Raw genomic sequence first — 26,315 nt, 5'->3', positions numbered from 1 at the left:
TATAAAACACTCAGACCTGTCACTACCGAGGATACACCACATCCCCAATCACCACGAACCTCTTGCCTGCCTGCTGTGCCAATCACACCAGAAAGAACCCGGCCACTCTCACTCTTCAGAGGGCACCCCACCAGCTAACCCTCAACTCCTCTGCAGCCCATCACTTCCGAGTGTGTCGCCAACAGCAGCTACCCAAACATCTCTCTCTCACTCTCTCTCTCTGTGCTGATCCTTTGCCACCTGCAGCTTATCTGCAGTGCTACCAGCCCCACCAGCCTCTGCACATCCCTTGTCCCCTGCTCACCAGCAGCCCATCTACTTCCACCTTGCGCTGTCATTCATTTGCTTCCATCCAGCTGCACTTGCAACTGCACATCCAGCTCTTCCTCGGTTGTGCCAACACCTCAACGGTGGCCTCTCTTGCACGCTCCACCCCCTGTATCACCAGCCCATAATCAGTATCCCGCTCTGACTGACCGAACCAAGGCCACACCACCTCAGTCCGTCCACGCTCCATCCCTCGCTGCTCTTTACAAGGGAGGCTCCCGTCAACACTACATCTCACCTTTGACGCCAACCTTGCGTCTCCACGTCAACCGAGAAGCCCCCAGCCTCTATAGAGCAGACCACTAGCCCGTCGCTTTTCTTTTTACGCGTGCCCTTCACACTCACCATCCTGTTGGCTTCAGTGCCCGCCTTGCCACTGTCGACCAGCAGCTCCATACGCCTGTCCACGCTTTGCCAGCCTGTCCTTTTACGCCTTGCCAGCTTCTCTGCAAACCCACTGCCCACAGGCAGCTTCTCACATCAGCTCCTCTGGCGGGCCAACCTTGCACCTCTCTGTTGCAGACCTGCGGCTGCGCCCCAGCGCTTCCACACGCGACTGCCCTCCTACGCCTGTGGGGCTACACACGCCCAAAGCTGCTCTCCACAAGGCGGCCCTCAATACACACGGCGTCTCTCCTCTTGTACTCGACGGCACCCACAGCCTTCGCCAACCTTCGAGAATTCCTTCGCTGGCAGCAGCGCTAAGCTTCCACGTGGCTATGCTTTTTAGTGGCCACATTTATCATTATTTTTTATTTCTTCTAAGGCCTAAGAGATGGCCACCCCCAATACCTTCCAATTCCCACAAATTTAAAGGCAACAAAGGCCCTTTAACCTTTAAATTGCCCATGCCTCATGCACCTTTTAAATGCAGCTTCCAGTGCCCAATCATACTTGGACGTGTACACATTTCCAGTGACCGAGCAGCTGATATCAACCCCAGGAACCTCGTTCCGGACAAGCCTGCATAAGCTCAAAACCAAACCGTCCACCCTATACACCTGGCAACGCCCTCCAAACAAATCTCTTCACACACGCCATGCATCCATATGTACACAGCCCAAAATACCTCTCAGAAAAACTCCTGACATACTTTGCCAACCCCCCCATCTGTTAGAGCATTCATGCTCAGCAGCAAAAAACAAATTCCAATAGCTATCCACCAGGATCAAAAGGAAACAGCTCCAACTCACCATCCCATTCCCCAACATCTGTAAAACACCATGGCTGCCTCACTGCATACCAAACATCAACCATATGTGCTACAAAATCATTTACGTCCACTTCACCCACCACAAACCTCCTTGTCTCCAAAACCTGTGGCATTGCAACATTTAGCATCCCATTCATCAACACCTGTGAAGGCCAGGTTCCAGCATTTTGACCTTTATCCACACAAAAATCCAGATCCTTTCCATCAGCAGTGTCTACAGGCACTTCCAGTTCTTGTAAAACAGGCATCTCTTCACAACCATACAGCTCAACTAGTTCAGAATCCTTGTCATCCTTGGACTTTGCTTTCAGCATTTCAGCAACACACAAAGAAGCCTTAGCTACACTCTCGACCATATCTGCATCCATGTCTATCTCTGGCTCCTGTTCATCAAGGCTAGCAACTGCCCACATATCATCCTCAAGCACAATACTCTCCTCACAATGCTCTTCATCAGCCAAATCTACATGCATACCTTCTTGAGTGTTGCCAACCCCCCTGGTATCATTGTCCAAAGACTCCTCAGCACATAATGGAAAAACATCCACATCATCCATCGCAGGTACCATACCGTCATCAAGCTGTCCAAGAAAATCCATAATAATGGAATCTTCCTCCATGCTCTCCACATCCGCATCACAAACCGTCTTCACTTCATCACAAGTCTCTACCCCATCCTCCTCCCTTGTAGAATCTGACAAAGAATCATCTTCAAAGCATTCTGTATCCAGCTCCTCTTCCTTCTTACTCTCATCAGCCAATTAATCACTGTCATGAACAGCCACGATGTTCCCATCCAAAGAAGAATCCACTGGCAACTCTTCATCTTCAAAAGTCTCAAACCTTGACCTAGATTCCTCATCCTGCTTTTCTTCCACCACCTTAGCTTCAATCGCATCATCAATCTTCTCATCCACCTTCACCTGCTTTAAAAACTTTGGAAAAAAATCAGAAAGCACATAGAACATACCCCTCTGCACCTGTATCGGCCTTTGAGGCTCTTGTCTAATCAAACTTTGCATAGGACTCTTACCCACCTCAACCAAATTTACCTGCATATCCCTTGCAGACACAACACCTTCATACGGATAAATACCCATCTCCATCTGCTTCAAAATCTTGCCTTCCTTTTCCCTAGCAACCCTAACAGCATCATCAAATGACTTGGGATTCTTCAACTCAACCCTGACCTTCAAATGGGGTAACAAACCATCAATAAACAAGCTCTTCTTCAGAAACATAGGAGGAACTTCCTGCTTCAATGTTATACACCACTTACTCCATAAACATGTAAATACCTTCACAAAATCATCCAGTGATTGCCCATGGACCTACTTCAAGATGCTCAACTCTTGCCAAAGCACACTAGAATCCTCCACTTGCTGAAAACGCTCCAAAAGGCCTTCTTTCAACCTGTCCAAGGTCAAAACACCATGTATCTCACATGCCGCATCCTGTGCTTCAAAATCCTTAAACCAACTTCGGGCATCTCCCTTCAAGAAAATCTTTATCAGCTTCAGAACCTGCTCTTCATCTGTCACATGATTGCTAATGCATGCCAACTCCATTTGCTCCAAGAAGTCACACGCATCTTCATCCTTCCCGCCATGAAACTCCGGATAAGACCACATCATGAAAACCTGTAACAATCCCTGAGCTCTCCTCAGTGGAACACATGCCCTTCTAGGCAAAGAACAACACCAGAGCTAACCTCAGTGGGGGCACCAGAAGAATGTGAGGTGAAAAAAAGGAAAAAGAACCTCTGCCTCTATAGCCCTTCACCTCCTAAACTTGGAAACAACAACACGAACGGAGGCACCACCAGCCACCGGCTGGAACATTTCTCACACTTCACCACCCACCCATGCCAAAAAGACAGCACAAAATAGGGGCACCATAGACAAAGCAAACGCCCAGCAATATATTTCCAATCACAACACTTCATACAAGCTTCTCTCGACACAGAAGCCTTACTCACACAACCATACAAAACACTCAGACCTGTCACTGTCGAGGATACACCACATCCCCAATCACCACGAACCTCTCGCCTGCCTGCTGTGCCAATCACACCAGAAAGAACCCGGCCACTCTCACTCTTCAGAGGGCGCCCCACCAGCTAACCCTCAACTCCTCTGCAGCCCATCACTTCCAAGTGTGTCGCCAGCAGCAGCTACCCAAACATCTCTCTCTCACTCTCTCTCTCTATGCTGATCCTTTGCCACCTGCAGCTTATCTGCAGTGCTACCGGCCCCACCAGCCTCTGCACATCCCTTGTCCCCTGCTCACCAGCAGCCCATCTGCTTCCACCTTGCGCTGTCACTCTTTTGCTTCCATCCAGCTGCACTTGCAACTGCACATCCAGCTCTTCCTCTGTTGTGCCAACACCTCAAAGGCGGCCTCTCCTGCACGCTCCACCCCCTGTATCACCAGCCCATAATCAGTGTCCACTCTGACTGACCGAACCAAGGCCACACCACCTCAGTCCGTCCACGCTCCAGCCCTCGCTGCTCTTTACAAGAAGGGAGGCTCCCGTCAACACCAGCATCTCACCTTTGACGCTAACCTTGCGTCTCCACGTCAACCGAGAAGCCCCCAGCCTCTATAGCGGACCACTAGCCCATCGCTTTTCTTTTTACGCGTGCCCTCCACGCTCACCAGCCCGTCGGCTTCAGTGCTCGCCTTGCCAGCTTCTCTGCAAACCCACTGCCACAGGCAGCTTCTCACATCAGCTCCTCTGGCGGGCCAACCTTGCACCTCTCTGTTGCAGACCTGCGGTGGCTGCGCCCCAGCGCTTCCACATGCGACTGCCCTCCTGTGCCTGTGGGCTGCACACGCCCAAAGCTGCTCTCCGCAAGGCGGCCCTCATCAATACACACGACGCCTCTCCTCTTGTACTCGACGGCACCCACAGCCTTCGCCAACCTTCGAGAATTTCTTCGCTGGCAGTAGCGCTAAGCTCCCACGTGGCTATGCTTTTTAGTGGCCACGTTTATCATTATTTTTTATTTCTTCTAAGGCCTAAGAGATGGCCACCCCCAATACCTTCCAATTCCCACCAATTTAAAGGCAACAAAGGCCCTTTAACCTTTAAATTGCCCATGCCTCATGCACCTTTTAAATGGAGCTTCCAGTGCCCAATCATACTTGGACGTGTACATGTTTCCAGCGACCGAGCAGCTGATATCAACCCCAGCGAACCTCGTTCCGGAGAGGCCTGCAACACGCTCAAAACCAAACCGTCCACCCTGTACACCTGGCAACGCCCTCCAAACAAAGCTCTTCACACACGCCATTCATCCATATGTACACAGCCCAAAATACCTCTCAGAAAAACTCCTGACAACAGGCATTCGTTCATTTAATCGACTAATTTCAATGCAAGTAGACATGTTTGGACAGACACAATCAATTGATAACATCATAGAAAAAAGGAAAGAAAAGAAAAAGAAAAAAGGGGAAGCTCCCACCTCGTAGGGCTTGGGTATGTAGTTGAAAGCGGCAGGCGCAAAGATGCTTGATGATCGGAATTGGCTCACGAACACTGCTCTCACACGATGCAAAGTGACAAAAAAAAGAAGAAGAAAATTTGATTTTATAACGCAGTCGTCCGGACAGGGTAGCTGCATTTAATGAAGAAGCCACGTGTCATTTCAAAATTGGCTATCGGAGTTTCTATCGTTTCATAGCGTGAAACTCTTCAAACTTCTTCACGGCGTGAAACACTAATCAATGGTTCACGACTTGAAGGACTGTAGTGTGGTTCACGGCGTGAACCATTTTTTTGCAGTTTCACGTGGAGTGTATAAGATAGAACTTTTTTCTTATTGTGCTCAAACACTCGCACATGCATATGATGATGCATTACTTACCTTGTCTCTTTGATATCACCATGAAAACCAAGGGTTCACCTGGGTACTTTTGGGCATTTGCTGATGTAATCTTTTTAGCTCTATGCGTGAGCTCCTTATTGTTCCTTCCACCCAACTAAACAATTTTGTTGTTGTGTTTGGTTGTGGATGGTTTCCATTTGGAACCTCTTTGCTTTTATCTTCACATTTTGTGTTCAATTCTGTTGTCATAGTAGGTATTGTTATTGCCATGGTCATTCTCAATTCAGTTGGCTGAATTTTCTTTCTCCTCCACACAAAAGCAGGTGTGGTGGAGGTGGTGCACTTCTTAGCCAATGGCTTACTGGTGGATCCCCTCCTCAATAGAGACTGAGCCCATTGTCTAATCAAACAGCCATCACATCTCTATGTATATTGATTCGAACCTTTTGTGGTTTTGGCCATGGACTTGGGTTTGGGTACCCATACTGCGGTATTGCCTTGATAGTAACCTTGTGCTCGCAATAGGTCCTTTCGGACCCATTGTTGACGACAGTCATGAGGCCTCTGCAAGTGCTTGGAGTTCTGCCAACTTGGTAGGTGTCGGCAAAGGCCGACTTTTGAATTGTGTTTTCCCCTGATTCTTTTCATAACTAATTATGTCCTTCCTCTCTGGTTGATCCTTAAGTTGATTCTTGAGCACCCATTTTTGTGTACCCTTCTATGTTGGGTATTGTGTAGGCAAATTCAGCATAATAGTAGGTGCAGATTTTGTTTTTCGAGGTGTTGCATACCACTTCATCAGGGAGAGAGTCTTGGTAGGCGACATCGACTTGACCTATGTTAGCACACAGGATCAGGTCACTAACATCTTCACGAAGGCCTTGGGAGCTAAGAAGCTTCGCAGATTTCGAGTTTATGAGCTAGAGTTGAGCTGAAGGGGGAATGTTGAGATGTCAAGCTCAACATGAGCTGACACTTGTCAGGTGTTTTTCTGAAAGGTGTTTTGGGCTTGTTTACATATGGACGCATGGCATGTGTGAAGGTTTTGCTTTGGAATGCCTTGGCAGATGTACAGGGTGGATGGTTTTGTTTTGGGTTTGTGCAGGTTTGTCCGGAGTGTGGTTTGTTGAGGTGGTATCAGCCATTCGGCCGCTTTGGTTGTGTACATGTCCCAAGTACAATGGGCACTGGTGGAAGATCGTATTCGAAGGTGTGTGGAAGCAAGGGGCAAAGTTGCCTTGAACATGGTGTGAAAAGAAAGGTCTTGGTAGCCATCCTCCAGGCTTAAAGAAAAAATAAAAAATGACCATCAATGTGGCCTCAATGAAAAAGACACTTGGAGGCTTGTTTTGTTGCCAACACGTTGGCCAGCACGTGAATGGAGACGCTAGAAGGTTGGCGAAAGCAGGAAAAGCGAGGAGAGTGGTGAGTCGGGTGCCTTTAGAGGGAAGGTTGCCACCTGGTAGAGTGGAGGAGGCTTCTTTTGTGCGAACTGCAGAGGACAGGCGACTTTTGGGGGAGCCGCCTTGGTGTGTGGCCGCCTTCTTGTGAGAGAGGCTTCTTTTGGTGAGCGGCGGGGGGCTGAAGGTTTTGGCTGCAGCAGAGAAGAGGCTGGCAGCGCAGGCGAGGCCGGGATGTGGCCGTCTTTGGGATGCGAAGGATGGATGGCACCGGGGAGCAGTGAAGAGGACAGCATGGCTGTGATCGCTAAAGACAAGCTTGACGTGGAGGGTCTTGGCACAGAGGCTAGCGACGATTGTGAGCCGCCACTAACAGGTGGGGGAGCCGCCTAGAAGGCTGGCTGTGGGTATGGTTTTAGGCTAGCGGTGACCAACGTGTGAGAGGGGGCCGCCTAGAAGAGAAGGACAGAGGTGTTGCTGCTTGGCTGGTGGGGCCGGTAGCACTGCAGAGAAGCGGCCTATGGGGGCAGAGGATCAGCACAGAGAGAGAGAGAGAGAGAGAGAGAGAGAGAGAGAGGTGTTGGTGTAGCTGCCCTGCTAGCGACACACACAGAAGTGATGGGCTGCAGAGAGAGTTGAGGGTTGCTGGTGGGGCACCCTCTGAAGAGAGAGAGGCCAGGTTCTTTCTGGTGTGGTTGGCACAGTACGCAGGCAAGAGGTTCGCGGCGATTGAAAAAGCCAACTGTGGGCAGAGGCAGTGGATCATGTGCCGATTGAGGATGTGGTGTATCCTTGGCAGTGATGACAGGTCAAAGTGTTGATGTGTTTGTGGCTGGATGGCTTGGTTGTCAGACGCAAGGTTGTAATTCCTGAGGTTGTGAGGCCATGGCTGAATTCCCTTGGCAGTAAATCCAAGCCTGAGTGTTTGTATGGTTGTGTGAGTAAGGCTTCTATGTCGGGAGAAGCTTGTATGAAGTGTTGATTGGGAATATAATTGCTGGGTGTTTACCTTGTCTATGGTTGCCCTGTTTTGGTTGTCTTTCTGGTGTGGGTGGTGTGGTTAGCCGTGAGAAGTGTTCCAGCCGCCGGTGGCTAGTGGTGCCCCCTTTTGTAGTTGTTGTATCAAAGTTGGGAGGTGAAGGGCTATAGAGGCATGGTCTTTTTTTCTTGTTTTCACCTCACATTCTTTCTGGTGCCCCCACTGAGGAGAGTTCTGGTATTGTTCTTTACCTAGAAGGGTGTATGAGGAGAGCTCAGGGATTGTTACAGGTTTTCATGATGTGGTCTTATCCAGAATTTCATGGCAGGAAAGGTGAAGATGTGTTTGACTTCTTGGAGCAAATGGAGTTGGCATGCATTAACAATCATGTTACAGATGAAGAGCAGGTTCTGAGGTTAGTAAAGATTTTTTTGAAGGGAGATGCCCGAAGCTGGCTTAAAGATTTTGAAGCACAGGATGCGGCATGTGAGCTACATGGTGTTTTGACCTTAGACAGGTTGAAAGAAGGACTTTTGGAGCATTTTCAGCAACAAGCGAGAAGGATTCTAGTGTGCTTTGGCAAGAGTTGAGCATCTTGAAGTAGGTCCATGGGCAATCACTGGATGATTTTGTGAAGGTATTTACATGTTTATGGGGTAAGTGGTGTATGACATTGAAGCAGGAAATTCCTCCTATGTTTCTGAAGAAGAGCTTGTTTATTGATGGTTTGCTACCCCATTTGAAGGTCAGGGTTGAGTTAAAGAATCCCAAGTCATTTGATGATGCAATTAGGGTTGCTAGGGAAAAGGAAGGCAAGATTTTGAAGCAGATGGAGATGGGTATTTATCCGCATGAAGGTGTTGTGTCTGCAAGGGATATGCAGGTAAATTTGGTTGAGGTGGATAAGAGTTCTATGCAAAGTTTGATTAGACAGGAGCCTCAAAGGCCTATACAGGTGCAAAGGGGGATGTTCTATGTGCCTTCTGATTTTTTTCCAAAGTCTTTAAAGCATGTAAAGGTGGATGAAAAGCAGGATGAGGAATCTGGGTCAAGGTTTGAGACTTTTGCAGATGAGGAGTTGCCAGTGGATTCTTCTTTGGATTTGGATATCATGGCTGTACATGATAGTGATTTTGAATGCTCTATTGGAGATCATTTGCATTTGGATCTGGATGACATGCATGCACATGGAAGCAAAGAGGATGATGTCTTGGGATTGGCTGATGATAATAAGAAGGAAGAGAAGCTGGATACAGAATGTTTTGAGGATGATTCTTTGCCAGATTCTACAAGGGAGGAGGATGGGGTAGAGACTTGTGATGAAGTGAAGACGGTTTGTAATGCGGATGTGGAGAGCATGGAGGAAGATCCTATTGTTATGGATTTTCTTGGACAGCTTGATGGTGGTATGGTACCTGCAATGAATAGTATAGATATATTTTCATTTGATGCATTATGTGCTGGGGAGTCTTTGGACGATGATACTAGGGGGGTTGGCAACACTCAAGAAGGTATGCATGTAGATTTGGCTAATGAAGAGCATTGTGATGTGAGTATTGTGCTTGAGGATGATGTGTGGGACGTTGCTAGCCTTAATAAACAAGAGCCAGAGATGGACATGGATGCAGATATGGTTGAGAGTGTAACAAAGGCTTCTTTGCGTGTTGCTAAAATGCTAAAAGCAAAGTGCATGGATGACAAGGGTTCTGAACCAGTTGAGCTGTATGGTTGTGAAGAGATGCCTGAATTACAAGAGCTGGAAGTGTTTGTGGACACTGCTGTTGGAAAGGATGTGGATTTTTCTGTGCATAAAGGTCAAAATGTTAGAACCTGGCCTTCACTAGTATTGATGAATGGGATGAAGTGGACGAAAATGGTTTTGTGGCTCATATGGTTGATGTTTGGTATGTAGTGATGCAGCCATTGTGTTTCATAGATATTGGGAAATGGGATGGTGACTTACAAATGTTTCCTTTTGATCTTGGTGATAGCTATTGGGATTTGTCTTTTACTCTGCTGAGCATGAATGCTCTAGCAGATGAGGGGGTTGGCAAAGTATGTCAGGTGTTTTTCTGAAAGGTGTTTTGGGCTTGTGTACATATGGATGCATGGCATGTGTGAAGGTTTTGCTTTTGGAATGCCTTGGCAGATGTACAGGGTGGATGGTTTTGTTTTGGGCTTGTGCAGGTTTGTCCAGAGTGTGGTTTGCTAAGGTGGTATCAGCCATTCGGCCGCTTTGGTTGTGTACCCGTCCCAAGTACAATGGGCACTGGAAGATCGTATTCGAAGGTGTGTGGAAGCAAGGGGCAAAGTTGCCTTGAACATGGTGTGAAAAGGAAGGTCTTGGTAGCCATCCTCCAGGCTTAAAGAAAAAATAAAAAATGACCATCAACGTGGCCTACAATGAAAAAGACACTTGGAGGCTTGTTTTGTTGCCAACACGTTGGCCAGCACGTGAATGGAGATGCCAGAAGGTTGGCGAAAGCAGGAAAAGCGAGGAGAGTGGTGAGTCGGGTGCCTTTGGAGGGAAGGTTGCCGCCTGGTAGAGTGGAGGCGGCTTCTTTTGTGCGAACTACAGAGGACAGGCGACTTCTGGGGGAGCCGCCTTGGTGTGTGGCCGCCTTGTGAGAGAGGCTTCTTCTGGTGAGCGGCGGGGGGCTGAAGGTTTTGGCTGCAGCAGAGCAGCAGAGAAGAGGTTGGCGCAGGCGAGGCCGGGATGTGGCCGTCTTTGGGATGCGAAGGATGGATGGCACCGGGGAGCAGTGAAGGACAGCGTGGCTGTGATCGCTGAAGACAAGCTTGACGTGGAGGGTCTTGGCACAGAGGCTGGCAACGACTGTGAGCCACCACTAACAGGTGGGGGAGCCACCTAGAAGGCTGGCTATGGGTATGGTTTTAGGCTGGCGGTGACCAACGTGTGAGAGGGGGCTGCCTGGAAGAGAAGGACAGAGGTGTTGCTGCTTGGCTGGTGGGGCCGGTAGCACTGCAGAGAAGCGGCCTGTGGTTGGCAGAGGATCAGCACAGAGAGAGAGAGAGAGGTGTTGGTGTAGCTGCTGCTAGCGACACACACAGAAGTGATGGGCTGCAGAGAGAGTTGAGGGTTGCTGGTGGGGTGCCCTCTGAAGAGAGAGAGGCCAGGTTCTTTCTGGTGTGGTTGCACAGTACGCAGGCGAGAGGTTCGCGGCGATTGAAATAGCCGATTGTGGGCAGAGGCAGTGGATCATGTGCCGATTGAGGATGTGGTGTATCCTTGGTAGTGACAGGTCAAAGTGTTGATGTGTTTGTGGCTGGATGGCTTGGTTGTCAGACGCAAGGTTGTAATTCCTGAGGTTGTGAGGCCGTGGCTGAATTCCCTTGGCAGTAAATCCAAGCCTGAGTGTTTGTATGGTTGTGTGAGTAAGGCTTCTGTGTCGGGAGAAGCTTGTATGAAGTGCTGATTGGGAATATTTTTGGTGGGTGTTTACCTTGTCTATGGTTGCCCTGTTTTGGTTGTATTTTTAGTGTGGGTGGTGTGGTGAGCCGTGAGAAGTGTTCCAGCCGGTCTGTGGTGGTGCCCCCTTTTGTAGTTGTTGTATCAAAGTTGGGAGGTGAAGGGCTATAGAGGCATGGTCTTTTTTTCTTGTTTTTACCTCACAACACTCACGAGGCGCCTGCATGACCATTCGACATTTACATCACTGGCGGGTTTGGTAGCTAGCACCGACATATCTTCACCAAAGATTCTACAGCTGGACTACACCAACTAGTCCACACATATCCACTCCACGTAGCGTGTTCACATTATGGACCGCTTGTATATACTCTATTATGTGTGTTAGTCACTATCTTCTTTGTAGACCTCTTTTGTTGTGGTGAAGAAGAAGAATTTTCAGCCTCTCACCTTGTGTGTTCTCTTCCAGGGTTTGTGTGAGTGTGTGTGTGCTTACAAGAGCTCAAGCTCTCTTTTGCCTTGCACCTTTTCAGATCACTCCATGGAAGAAATGAGAAAAGAGCAAAACATTATCAATCATGCCAAGAAATCTCAAGATCTGTCAAAGGTAGATGCACCGATAGTTGCTCAAGCCTCTAAGCAAGGGGACAAACCATTAGCCAACTCACAAATTACATCTAGCACAATGACATTCCTGGGATTTTTGACAAAGCCATCAACCACGTCATAAAAGCAAGAAAAGGTCCAAGAACCATATAACACAAGCATGAATAGAGCCCTCCTAGCTAGTGACCCATATGTTCCTCTAGCTAGTGAACCATGGCCATGACTACCTCTTTGGAAAATTACTACAATGTTGCCACATCTTGGCACTCTAATCACACGAGTGAGATTATTCCAAAAGCTACTACTTTATGTGTTGAAGCACCTATGGTTTTAGCACAGTAGCTCTAGAACCCAAAAAAAAATGCATTGAACTATCTAGACCCTATGGGAAAGTGCTATTTAGTGCTTTGATTTATGGGGAAGCCATGCATAACTTAATCTCTTTTACTACTTGGTAACAACTAGGAAAACCCAAGCTTCAACCAAGTGAAGCTCGAGTGACGGCGGGTAGCAAGAAGAAAAATATATAAGTGCTTGGTTTATTAAAAATTGACACCTATTGTGATAATCAGCACCTGATTGGTGACTTCCTAATCTTGCCTAAAAGTAACTTCAAAGGTCCAATCACCCTTGGTTACAATTGGTTGACAAGTGCACGGTAAAAGTGACTCTGCAAAAAAGATTAAATATATGGTAGAACATCCTAAGTACAAAGCTCTAGTCTTTATGCAACCTTCAGTGAAGCTGCTAGCTCTCAAGGATGATCACAGGGAGGGAACTTTGCCATCAAATGGATTTGAAGCTAGTTGCTCAAAACCCTCTACACCATTTTCAATGGATGATTCTTTAACCTCAACTTCTACATCGACTACTCCAAAAAAGAAGATTCAAAGAGCTCATAAACGGAAATCAAAACGTGCTATTTATAGAGTCCACATATGAGTCTACTAGGGATGGAAAGAATCAAGATAGGGATAGGGATGATGAACAAAGCTTTAAATTATGCCCAAGGTAAGGAAGACCAACCATTACATAGCGCACATTCAAAGATGGAACTATGGTACATAGGGGCAGCTGCTGCAGTGCCAGAGATGAGAGTCATGATACTCGTTTTGGCACATAGAAATTCCAAGCATCATTGATGCTTAGAATAAAGGAGAGATGCTTGTGTGGATATGGGGTAGAAAACTTTACAGGTGAGCGGCACATGAGTGCCGACTTGAAAGCATTGAAGTGCATGTATGGGGTGTGTGGGGGTCCTAGATGTGCAAACCCATGCCTCTATTGCATGGCAGGAATGAACAGTCTGGATTGGTACAACCCTACAATGGATTGTACAAAGCCTCCATCCAGAGACAAGACAAAGCAAGTAAGTGGTGATAAAGACCAGACCAAGGCTAAAGGGAAATCAAAGACCAAGAGTAAGGGAAAGTCAACAAAAATAGCCGAATTCAAGGGTGAACCATGTATTGTCCCTGAGGATCCCAATTGGGATCCCATACTTCCTATAAAGCTAGAGAGAGTTCACATTTTTACTTTACAAGTAGAATTTAGAATACTGGATAAGCTATTAAAGCTTCATCTTGACTATGCTCATTCCATTTTGCTATCAGAGCTATCGGATGCATGTTTAGAGCAATGTGAGATTTTACTCTCTAACATGGGCTTTCATGGTGGACATGTGTAACTTAAAAAGGATGACAAGAAATCAGGTACCACTGGTGATGTTCTAGTATATGTGTCAATGGGAGGAGCCAAAGCTAGGAGGTTCTTGTCAAACTATGAAAACAAACAAGTTATAACAATATGGGAATGTTGGAAATCTCTATGCGAGCACCCAACTAACCAAGCTAGTGATCCAAGGATGACAAAGCTTTGTATGAGGGTCTGGATAGAGCTTGACAATTTTATAAAACTCTTACATAAGCAAACGACTGAAGGTAATTACGCAAGTTAGTTTGAAATAGCATCAAGATTCTTGTGGAAACAATTGTAGCTGTCTGTGGAAACAAGGACATAACCTTCTACCTAGTAAGAGTTTTTGCTTCATGTAATTCGTACATTGACTAATTAATATGATATAAATGATTATTAATATGTTTTTTTATTTGACCTTGAGTCCATGGCCCTTTTATATGGATCCGTTGGTTGATCTTGCTGATCTTCAACAACGGAGATTCCATTTTGATATGTGAATATCTTGCCGGTTACTATGAGCTACAAACTATCGAAAAGGCCCCTAAGTGGACACGTGGTGAGCGTTCTGGTTGCCAATGATGCCATAGGTACACCAATGAAGGATTGATTGGAAATAAGGATTTAACCGGAGATTTTGAGGATTATGATCAGTGACACAATGGTTTCATTAAATGATTGTTTTTAAAGATAGCTGATTCTGTGAAAAAGGCAATTTCATATTGGGTGTGTAAGTGGTGTGACTAGTTCTAAGTTTGCATGAATATTCGGCTAGGGGGCCTGGAAACTCTTTTCTCTGGTACCCGGGATAAAATCTAACCAAATTCCTAATTGGATCCCATCACTACAGTGGGTTGGGCGGTTGGCTAACCCATGGGACTGGATGGGGTTATGCTCGACTGATGAATCCCTAAAATGAGACTCAATCCTGTTATGGTTCGATAGATGAAGTAAATCCCGGATAAAAAATGTTCTATGGAAAAGAATCAACGGTTGTGCCTCTCAATGAGGAAAAAAGCGTTGGTCTCTATGATCCAAGTGCAATCTTTTCCTTGATTTGACTTTGATACTATGGGTTCGGTCCGATCAGTTCAGTTAGTTAAGGCTTTTGACTACGTTAGAGAAAAATTTATCTTGGAGGAATTGCCTGTGCTTTTCGGGCAAGGGAAGTTTTTTCGGGTTCGGTTTTGTAAGAACCGATGGATTAGTCTCTTGTCTGGATATCCATGGGCGAGGCCCCGAGTGTGGGACCCTGGCCATGCAAGAAGTGCTACTTTCACTACTAGCACCCCTAAATTCGTTGCGCAGTGGGGGACAGGCATTTTACAGCTGGTATCAGACAATTTGGCTAAAGTGGATCAATCGAGAAGCTAATTGGGTTTTCAGATGGAAGTACTGCAATTATATGAAATCCCTCACTTGCTTGAGGCCTAGACATGATGGTATTTACCTTATAGTTCCAAGGATCGTGACTACCCGTATATACTGAGGACATAATTGTAGCTCTTTACTGGCAGTATAAACGAGTAAATCTAAGATCTTGAAATAATAAGCTAAAATGCTATCCAGATGATGAATTCGAATGTGGTTGATATTATTTTAAAATTCTGATTGAGAACTGATGAATTGAATTGGATTCTGATTGAAAAATGATGATTCCTAAATTTTTGGTTGAAAAGCGATAAACTGAGCAAAACCACAATGAGGATGAATGGGACGAGTCCCTGTGTTGATGTTCGTAACTGGAATGACAATAATGACTTCAGCAAATCACTATGAGATTAGTGGATTGTGCTAACAGATTGCTACTGTTAACTCTTGACACAGTGGACCAAGTTAAGGGATGACAAATTAAAAATCTATAAAATTGAAATCCCCCATGGAGTACTGTTCAGATGGAAATTTCAGTCTAATAGACCATTATTATGTTAAAGATATGAATGATATGTTCTGAATGAATTGTTATTTGATAATGCGAGTATCTTTATCCCACGATTCTGTGGGGAGCCGACCTATCTAAAGAACCCCAGAATCAGATGAATCAAAAATCAGATTTGAATCATAAATAAAGGGACTTAACAAGATTTTTCGTATTGATAGGAACATGGATCGAGGTCGTCGTGGTAGAAATGATAACCCCCAACTCGATGAGGAAGAGCTTGACTTGGATGTTCGTAGAACTCTTCATAGTTCGTAGCCTGGGCCTTTCAAGGGTGAAGGAAAAAACTTGGGCGAGGCTGTGGAGAAGTGGATCGACGCAATGGAAGAGTACTTTGATGTCACCAGGTACAATGAGAAGAGCAAAATGGCTCTTGCAAGGCTGAAGATAGTAGAAACAGCCAGAGTGGCATGGAGAAATCACTACGAGAGACAAACCATCTGGATCGGATTACCCAGACATGGAATGATCTCAAAATTTACCTAAGGATGAGGTTCTGTCCTCCCGGCTTTTTGGAAACAAAGATGAACGAATTCTTAGAGCTAACCCAAGGGAGCAGAACTATTGAAGTATATCACCAAGCGTTCGCTCTCCTCCTCAAATACTTGCCACCCCTGAATGAAGAACAGCTGATGTCCAGGTTCATTCGGGGACTGAACCAACCTTTGCATATTTTGGTGAAGAACGCCAAGCTAGTTTCCATGGCCGAAGCAGTGCGGATGGTGAAGGATTTCTCCAAGGCCTTTGATGTCAAGGTTCCACCAAAGCCAACACCATCACCTTTCAAAAGGTTTTTAGTTCCAGAAGGTGATTTCAAGCTTCCCCCACCTAAGAGATATCAGGGTCAAGCCCAGGATATGGGAAGTTCCAGAATGGAAGAAATGTCCTTTTCTCGAAACTCAATCCCCTGGAATTCAACTTCAGAAGTTCCACCCTTGAACAAGGGAGTGAAATGCTATAACTGTCAAGGATTTGGACATCGCAGTATGGATTGTCCAACTCCTTTTGGATCAAGGTTTTCAGGGCGCGGCAGGGAAATCAAGGATCAAGATTCCAGACTCTAGCTCCTTCCTTCCAGAGTAATCAGGTTTCTATCCCAAAATCAGGGAAATCCCAGAGGTAGACCCTCTAACCAACCCGCAGTTTCAAACCAAAGTAATGCAAGACCACTACCTCAGAATAGGGGAAGTCAATGAGAGTTGTTCCCAAATCGACCGTCCACTTCCAAGGCAGTAACGCTGGAAGTGATTGAAGAAGAAGAAGAAGATGACAGAGATCATACTCCACCTGCGAGATGAGGACATCTCACATTTTTCAAGTGGGGTAGGATGTAAGCTTCCTCCCCCAGCCTCTCAAGATGTCCAGTTTCTCCCCATGTAATCAATACCCTTTTCTAAATAAAAACAAATGAGAAATGGTCAGCCATACAAAGGAGGTTATGGCAAAATTTTCCAGAATTTTGTGAAAAAAAAAATTATTTTTATTTCAAAAGAGTTATTCTCATTAATTTTGATTTTATGCATAGAAAGATGCATAAAGGAATTTATTTTTATTTCAAAAGTGTTATTCTCATTAATTTTGATTTTATGCATAGAAAGATGCATAAAGAAATTTATTTTTATTTCAAAAGAGTTATCCTCATTAATTTTGATTTTATGCATACAAAGATGCATAAAGGTATTTATTTTTATTTCAAAAGTGTTATCCTCATTAATTTTGATCTTATGCATAGAAAGATGCAAAAACGAATTTATTTTTATTTCAAAAGAGTGTTATCCTCATTAATTTTGATTTTATGCATAGAAAGATGCATAAAGGAATTTATTTTTATTTCAAAAGTGTTATTCTAATTATTTTAAGTTTATGCATAGAAAGACGCATAAATTTATTTATTCATTTTTGAAAAGTGTTATTCTCATTAATTTTGATTTTATGCATAGAAAGATGCATAAAGGAATTTATTCTTATTTCAAAAGAGTTATTCTCATTAATTTTGATTTTATGCATAGAAAGATGCATAAAGGAATTTATTTTTATTTCAAAGGTGTTATTCTCATTAATTTTGATTTTATGCATAGAAAGATGCATAAAAGAATTTATTTTTATTTCAAAAGAGTTATTCTCGTTAATTTTGATTTTATGCATAGAAAGACGCATAAAGGAATTTATTTTTATTTCAAAAGTGTTATCCTCATTAATTTTGATTTTATGCACAAAAAGATGCATAAAGGAATTTATTTTATTTCAAAAGAGTTATTCTCATTAATTTTGATTTTATGCATAGAAAGATGCATAAAGGAATTTATTTTTATTTCAAAAGAGTTATTCTCATTAATTTTGATTTTATGCATAGAAAGATGCATAAAGGAATTTATTTTTATTTCAAAAGTGTTATTCTCATTAAAATTGAATTTATGCATAGAAAGATGCATAAAGGATTTAATTTTATTTCAAAAGTGTTATTTTCCTTAAATTTGAATTATGCATAAATAGATACGTAAAGAATCTTTATATCAAAAATTAGGATCCTCTTAAATTCTATGTTTAAATTCTATGAATAGAGGTGATGAGATGTGAGGTGAATAGATGTGATGAGATAAGATGTGAATTAGATAGATGATTGGATAGAGTGATGTGAATAGAAGTGATGAGAATATGAGATGAGTAGATGTGATGAGATGTGATGTGAATCAGATAGATGATTGGATAGGTGTGATGTGAATAGAAGTGATGAGAATATGAGATAAATAGATGTGATGAGATGTGATGCGAGTCAGATAGATGGTTGGATAGATGTGATGCGAGTCAAATAGATGATTGGATAGATGTGATGTGAATAGAAGTGATGAGAATAAAAGATGAATAGATGTGATGAGATGTGATGTGAGTCAGATAGATGATTGGATAGATGTGATGTGAATAGAAGTGATGAGAATATAAGATGAATAGATGTGATGAGAAGTGATGCGAATCAGATAAATGCGAATAAATGGATGAGATGTGATGTCATGTGAATCAGAATGTAAATGATTGATATAAGATGTGAGTGAATGTATGTGATGATAATGGATGTGAGTGTGTATGTGAAGAATGGATGTGAATGTGTATGTGAAGAATGGATGTGAATGAGTATGTGAAGAATGGATGTAAATGTATATGTGAAGAATGGATGTGAATGTGTATGTGAAGAATGGATGTGAATGAGTATGTGAAAGAATGGATTAGGATGTGTTTGTGAAGAATGGATGTGAATGTATATGTGAGGAATGGATGTGAATGAGTATGTGAAAGAATGGATGTGGATGTATGTGAAAGAATGGATATAGATGTGTATGTGAAAGAATGTGATGTGATGTAAAGAGATGAGATGTGACATGAATATATGTGGATGTGAAGTGATAGATATGAATGTATGGATAGATGCGAGTAGTGGTACATGTGAACGATTGGATGGATGTGGATGAATGAGATGAGATGTGTATGAATGAGATATGATGTGGATAGAAGTGATGTGATATAATAGTGATGAGAATGAATGTGATTGATATGAATGAATGTGAATGTGATGGGATGTGAATGTGAATGTGATGGATATGAATAACTGTGATGTGATGGGATGTGAATCGGGATAGATGTGAATGAATGAGATGTGAGGTAAAATGAATGAGATGTGATGTGAGTAAATGTGATGTGGTTTGAATGGATGAGATGTGAATGAATGTGATGTGATGAGATGTGGTTTGAATGGATGAGATGTGAATGAATGTGATGAGATGTGGTTTGAATGGATGAGATGTGAATGAATGTGATGAGATGTGGTTTGAATGGATGAGAAGTGAATAAATGTGATGAGATGTGGATATGGGTAGATGTGAGTGGATGAGATCTGTGATGAGGATAAATTGAGGAAAGATGTGATGAGATGAAAAATGATGTGATTGAATGAGAATAGGAATACTTATGAAATGGTTGTGGAATTAAATAATGTGGGTTGATGTGGAGCAAAGTGGAAAGACGAGAGTTCATTATAGAAATTATATTTTTGAACTGTTTTTAAATGACTGTTTTATGTCAAGAATGCTAGAGAAGCATTTTGACCATCTTGTGAATGAGGTCGTGTGGAGACCTAATCTGATAAAGTTGCAACAACAGTTGATGGAGAGTCAATGGAGGACGTCTCGTGTGTAGCAAGGTCGGCCGAGGTCTTGACCACCCTCGGCTCGATTAAAATGGTGAGCCTCCGGTACGGTGGATGAGGGACCAAGGAAAAAGTGGCCTATGAGTGAAGCGCTAGGTCACCTGCAAAGGATCCTAGAGAGTGCTAACCATATGGTGCTCGGGCTCTGGGTCGCTCGATGATACCCACACGTGCGTCGTGGAAGATATTGGAACAAGGACTAAGAGTTGTCTTCTGGATTCGGGCATGGATTTGGTTGATTGACCTTGCTGGTCCTCAACGGATGAGTCCATGGCCCTTTTATATGGATCCGTTGGTTGATCTTGCTGATCTTCAACGGAGATTTCATTTTGATATGTGAATATATTGCCGGTTACTATGAGCTAGGAACTATCGAAAAGGCCCCTGAGTGGACAGGTGGTGAGCGTTCTGGTTGCCAATGATGCCATAGGTACACCGATGAAGGAATGATTGGAAATACGGATTTAATCGGAGATTTTGAGGATTATAATCAGTGACACAATGGTTTCATTAACTGATTGTTTTTAAAGATAGCTGATTCTGTGAAAAAGGCAATTTCATATTGGGTGTGTAAGTGGTGTGACTAGTTCTAAGTTTGCATGAATATCCGGCTAGGGGGCCTGGGAACTCTTTTCCCTGGTACCCAGGACAAAATCTAATTAAATTCCTAATTGGATCCCATCACTACAGTGGTTGGGCGGTTGGCTAACCCATGGGACTGGATGGGGTTAGGCTGGACTTATGGATCCCTAAAATGAGACTCAATCCTGTTATGGTTCGATAGATGAAGTAAATCCCGGATACAAAAATGTTCTATGGAAAAGAATCAACGGCTGTGCCTCTCAATGAGGAAAAAAGCGTTGGTCTCTATGATCCAAGTGCAATCTTTTCCTTGATCTAACTTTAATACTACAGGTTCGGTCAGATCAGTTCAGTTACTTAAGGCTTTTGACTACGTTAGAGAAAATTTTATCCTGGAGGAATCGCCCGTGCTTTTCGGGCAAGGGAAGTTTTTCTGGGTTTCGGTTTTGGAAGAACCGATGGATTAGTCTCTTATCCAGATATCCGTGGGCGAGGCCCCGAGTGTGGGACCCTGGCCTACGCAAGAAGTGCTACTTCCACTGTTAGCACCCCTGAATTCGCGCAGTGGTGGGGACAAGCATAGTCTCTTATCCAGATATCCGTGGGCGAGGCCCCGAGTGTGGGACCCTGGCCTACGCAAGAAGTGCTACTTCCACTGTTAGCACCCCTGAATTCGTTGCGCAGTGGTGGGGACAAGCTAGTATCAAAGCAATTTGGCTAAAGTGGATCAACCGAGAAGCCAAGAATGTCATAAATTTATGAAGTAGCAGTAAAAGGTTAGAATTGTGTGATGAAACTCATACAAATTGATATTCACAATGAAATTCCTAAATTGATAATTGGGTCTTCAGATGGAAGTACTGTAATTATATGGAATCCCTGACTTGCTTGAGGCCTAGACATGATGGTATTTACCTTATAGTTCCAAGGACCGTGACTACCCGTGTATACCGAGGGTATAACTACGCTCTTTACTAGCAGTATATACGAGTAAATCTAAGATCTTGAAATTATAAGCTAAAATGCTATCCAGATGATGAATTCGAATGTGGTTGATATGATTTTAAAATTCTGATTGAGAACTGATGAGTTGAATTGGGTTCTGATTGAAAAATGATGATTCCTAAATTTTTGGTTGAAAAGCGATAAACTGAGCAAAACCATAATGAGGATGAATGGGACGAGTCCCTCTGTTGATGTTCGTAACTGGAATGATGATAATGACTTCAACAAATCACTATGAGATTAGTGGATTGTGCCGACAGATTGCTACTGTTAACTCTTGACCCAGTGGACCAAGTTAAGGGATGACAAATTAAAAATCTATAAAATTGAAATCCCCCATGGAGTATTGTTCAGATGGAAATTTCGGTCTAATAGACCATTATTGTGTTAAAGATATGAATGATATATTCTGAATGAATTGTTATCTAATAATGCGAGTATCTTTATCCCACGATTCTGTGGAGAGCCGACCTATCTAAAGAACCCTAGAATCAGATGAATCAAAAATCGGATTTGAATCATAAATAAAGGGACTTAACAAGATTTTTCGTATTGATAGGAACATGGATCGAGGTTATCCTGGTAGAAATGATAACCCCCAACTCGATGAGGAAGAGCTTGACTTGGATGTTCGTAGAACTCTTCATAGTTCGCAGCCTGGGCCTTTCAAGCGTGAAGGGAAAAACTTGGGCGAGGCTGTGGAGAAGTGGATCGAAGCAATGGAAGAGTACTTTGATGTCACCGGGTACAATGAGAAGAGCAAAATGTCTCTTGCAAGGTTGAAGATAGTAGAAACAGCCAAAGTGGCATGGAGAAACCACTACGAGAGACAAACCATCTGGATCGGATTACCCAGACATGGAATGATCTCAAAATTTACCTAAGAACGAGGTTCTGTCCTCCCGGCTTTTTGGAAACAAAGATGAACGAATTCTTGGAGCTAACCCAAGGGAGCAAAACTATTGAAGTATATCACCAAGCGTTCGCTCTCCTCCTCAAATACTCGCCACCCCTGAATGAAGAACAGCTGATGTCCAGGTTCATTCGGGGACTGAACGAACCTTTGAATATTTTGGTGCAGAACGCCAAGATAGTTTCCATGGCCGAAGCAGTGCGGATGGCGAAGGATTTCTCCAAGGCCTTTGATGTCAAGGTTCCACCAAAGCTAGCACCATCACCTTTCAAAAGGTTTTTAGTTCCAGAAGGTGATTTCAAGCTTCCCAGGCCTAAGAGATATCAGGGTCAAGCCCAAGATATGGGAAGTTTCAGAATGGAAGAAATGTCCTCTTTCCGAAACTCAATCCCCTGGAATTCAACTTCAGAAGTTCCACCCTTGAACAAGGGAGTGAAATGCTATAACTGTCAAGGATTTGGACATCGCAGTATGGATTGTCCAACTCCTTTTGGATCAAGGTTTTCAGGGCAAGAAAATTAGGGATCAAGATTCCAGACTCTAGCTCCTTCCTTCTAGAGTAATCAGGTTTCTATCCGCCAAAATCAAGGAAATCCCAGAGGTAGATCCTCTAACCAATCCGCAGTTTCAAACCAAAGTAATGCAAGACCTCTGCCTCAGAATAGGGGAAGTCAAAGAGAGTTGTTCCCAAATCGGCCGTCCACTTCCAAGGCAGTAACGCTGGAAGTGATTGAAGAAGAAGAAGATGATGAAAGAGATCATACTCCACCTGCGAGATGAGGACATCTCTGTTGAAATTACAGCAATGTGATGAGCTATGGTGGATCAAATGCTAGAATCAACATCATTAACAAAGTGATTAGATGATAATTAAGACGTGATTAGTGAGTAATTAACTAATAGCTTAATGTAGGCATGGATAATCAAAAACCAGCGAATTCTCATTAGGCCAATGCCTCAATTTATAGAGTTTACATCCAAGCATCCAAGCATCTAATCCCACTGATTTCTCCTTGATTCACTCCACCTCTTTTGCTTGATTCTCTCCACCTCTCCCAGAATATCTCCACACTTCCTAAATCTTCTCATGCTACCCTTTATTCTCTCCGAGTAGATTCTTCTCACCTTTTCACAGGTTCTCTCACATTTACACATTCTCTTTTACAGCCTCTAACCAAGGGCTTGTTCCCGCACACACCCTATTCACTTGTATATTTCAACACCTCCCCTCAAGTGAATACTCCTAGAACACCTAGAACCTATACCAAGTTTCCCTCTTACTTGATAGTGCGTGACCAGTGCTGCCTAGCACACCTCCCCTCAAGTGAACTTAAAACACCTGGACCCTATACCAAGTTTCTCTCTTACTTGATAGTCCGCGACCAATGCCTCAAGTCCCTAAACTCATAGTACTTGACACTCTCTCTCTTGATGTGTCCAAGGCTACTACAAGTGCCCGCTACCTTGACTAAAGTGCTCACACATACATCTACGATGTGGCCTACATCATCGGTGGCTCAGAGGTGGTTTTACTTTGTTGGGGCAGGTTACATTGGGTTGTGGGGTCTCTCTCTCTCTCTCTCTCTCAGAGTTTTTCACATGGCTCCTCACTCTTTGGAGCCTCACATCTTCTCTTGTCTTCAGTCTTCTTGTCGTGTGGCAGCTTCTCTTCAGGCGTCTGTGTCTTCCTCTTCTTTCAATCTTCTTGTTGTGGCAGCTTCTCTTCTCGTGTCCATGTCTTCCTTCAATGCTTCCTCTAGCTCTTCTTCTTGTGTGGATCTTCCTCTTGGAAAGAGATGTTCTTCTCCTTTCATGGCTGGGGCCATGAGCTTGTCCGTCAGTTCTTCTTGCTCCATGTGAGCAGCATGTTTAAATGTTTTGTTGATAGTTCTTTTGGGCTTTTGATGTTTATCTTGTGTCATTATGCAATGCAAACCCAAATCTGTGCGGGAGGTCTTACCTCTTGCCTTATTCTGGACAAGGGCAGTGTCTGATCCCATTTTTACACTGATGTAATGTGCCCAATACATACTGCATATAGCATTCATTCTTATGCACATTCCCAAATGCAACTCTGGCTGTGAATAATCTTGAATTTGAGTGTAATTTGCAGGCATTAACCAAGGGTTAAATGTAAAATGATGATTACCATAAATTTATCAGCATAATTTTCTGAGAAATTACATTAAATCAAGGGTAACCAATTTGTACGGAATGGTTGGAGTATCAAACCATCTCCGAATTGAAATCTGAAGTTATAGGGATCTGTATCACATACCTAATAGTTAATTTGAACCCTCAATTGCACCAAAATATAGTGATTAGCACTGATTAATCAACTGATTAGCAAATTAATTCTCTATTTTATGTGCAAAAAACAGAGTATGTGGGGAGCCAAGATCTGAGGCCTTAGAGTTCAAATGAGCTCAAATCCTTTCAAGGCCATCAATAGCAATTAGTCTAGTAGAGGATTAAGCCAAGAAACACAAGATTTGACCAAATATTGAATGCTTAATCTCTGTTTTACGAAAGTCACTTATTATAGATTTGATGAAGAGCTTGAATCTCACTGTAGACTTGATCAAATCAATTTCTGACTTCACCAGCTTGTAGAGCATGCTTGAAAACCCCCGGGTATAAGAGGAATTAGACCCATTGCATTGGATTGAGTAGAAATCTTTGATTTGTTCTACAGAAAAACCGCACTTCTTAATCAGCGAAAATCGAGCGCTTCCGTGGGCGGTTTGCTGCGTTGATTCGACTGGCTGGAGCACCATTAAGTTGGCTATGTCGAGCTAGAAGGGTTTGGGCTAATGTTGAGCCTACAAGGAGAGGGAGCTCCTCCACTGGCTGGGGGTACAGAAAGCTTCTTGAAAATAACTAAAAATTTGATTCCTTGATTCACTCCACCTCTTTTACTTGATTCTTTCCACCTCTCCTAGAATATCTCCACACTTCCTAAATCTTCTCATGCTACCCTTTATTCTCTCCCAGTAGATTATTCTTACCTTTTCACAGATTCTCTCACATTTACACATTCTCTTTTACAGCCTCTAACCAAGGGCTTGTTCCCGCACACAACCTATTCACTTGTATATTTCAACAATCTCGCGTTTTTTAAGTGGGGTAGGATGTAAGATTCCTCCCCCAGCCCCTCAAGATGTCTAGTTTCTCCCCCTGTAAAATCAATCCAAATAACAAATCTTGTTTCTATCTGTTTTGGCCTACAGAGAGAAAATATTCTAGAAAGAGGTAATTCAGTTTCTAGATATCTTTGGATGGAAAAATATCCCTTCTTATTAAAATGATTTCCCCTGAAACAAAAATTCAAAAAGAACTTTCTAGTATGCAATTGGAATAAATTGAAAATAGGTAAAAAGAACCTTAGCCTGAGGGTCCAGATTTTCTAAAAATTTTGGATTAAGGTTCCTATGGACCAATAAGATTAATCCAAATGTAGGGAGGAGATCAATTGAAGAATAAAATAAAATCCCCCAAAAATGAGTAAATACTCACGTAAGATGAAGAGTTGACTAAGGACAAGGTTTATTAGTTGAAAAAGAAGAGGTATTTAGAGGAAATGATGCATTTTTGACACCTCAGTGTGGGGAATTTTCCTCATGAAGGAGGCACCTATTTCACATGTGTGGATGAGTTTTAAACTCGCAAATAATGAGATCTTTTTATCTCTCCTCTCTCCTATTTCAACTAGATCCAAAAAGTAAGCTAAACTGACCTAAAAATGGTCAAAAAGTGACCAAACTTATCTCGAAAATTCAAGAATCAGTTTGCTTGGTTAAAGGCTCACTTTTTCCTATAAATAGAAGCCTCCCTCCTTATAAAAGGTTAATAGTGTTTATGCACTGTTACTCTACTCCTCCACTCCCCAGAGTCAAATACTGAATTCACTTGATAATTCAATTGTTTTTGACTAAATCCTCTCCAAAAGAACTGGTGGCCACTCTTGCTGCAAACAAGAGTAGAACCCTCAATCCCTCAAGCCAAAGGAAAGCTTAATTCTTACTTTTTGTGAATTTTAAATCTATGGTTTTCTTAAAATTTATGCTTTGTAAATGTTTGAATTAAAATTTGATGCTATGCCTTGATGGAAAGGCCACCCCCTTCTCTTCTTTACAATTCAGCCCTTCTTAATCCTAGAAAGTGTAATTAAAAGATTGATTAAACTCTTTTCATT

The 26,315-nt window shown here is 43.2% G+C and overlaps 1 long non-coding RNA gene and 1 pseudogene across 1 annotated transcript in view; both read left to right on the top strand.

Moving 5' to 3' along the window:
• LOC147630895 (uncharacterized) overlaps positions 1–26,315 on the top strand; it is a 208,893-nt gene that overhangs the window by 27,295 nt on the left and 155,283 nt on the right. The gene's annotated exons all lie outside the window — the stretch shown is intronic.
• LOC147630899 (FACT complex subunit SPT16-like) overlaps positions 7,008–26,315 on the top strand; it is a 32,980-nt pseudogene continuing 13,672 nt past the window's right edge.

The sequence above is a fragment of the Cibotium barometz genome, chromosome 15 (assembly GCF_041138505.1).
Source record: "Cibotium barometz isolate CiBa-2024 chromosome 15, ASM4113850v1, whole genome shotgun sequence".
In the NCBI taxonomy this organism is placed as follows: domain Eukaryota; kingdom Viridiplantae; phylum Streptophyta; class Polypodiopsida; order Cyatheales; family Cibotiaceae; genus Cibotium; species Cibotium barometz.
This window is presented reverse-complemented; position numbering and strand designations above follow the sequence as displayed.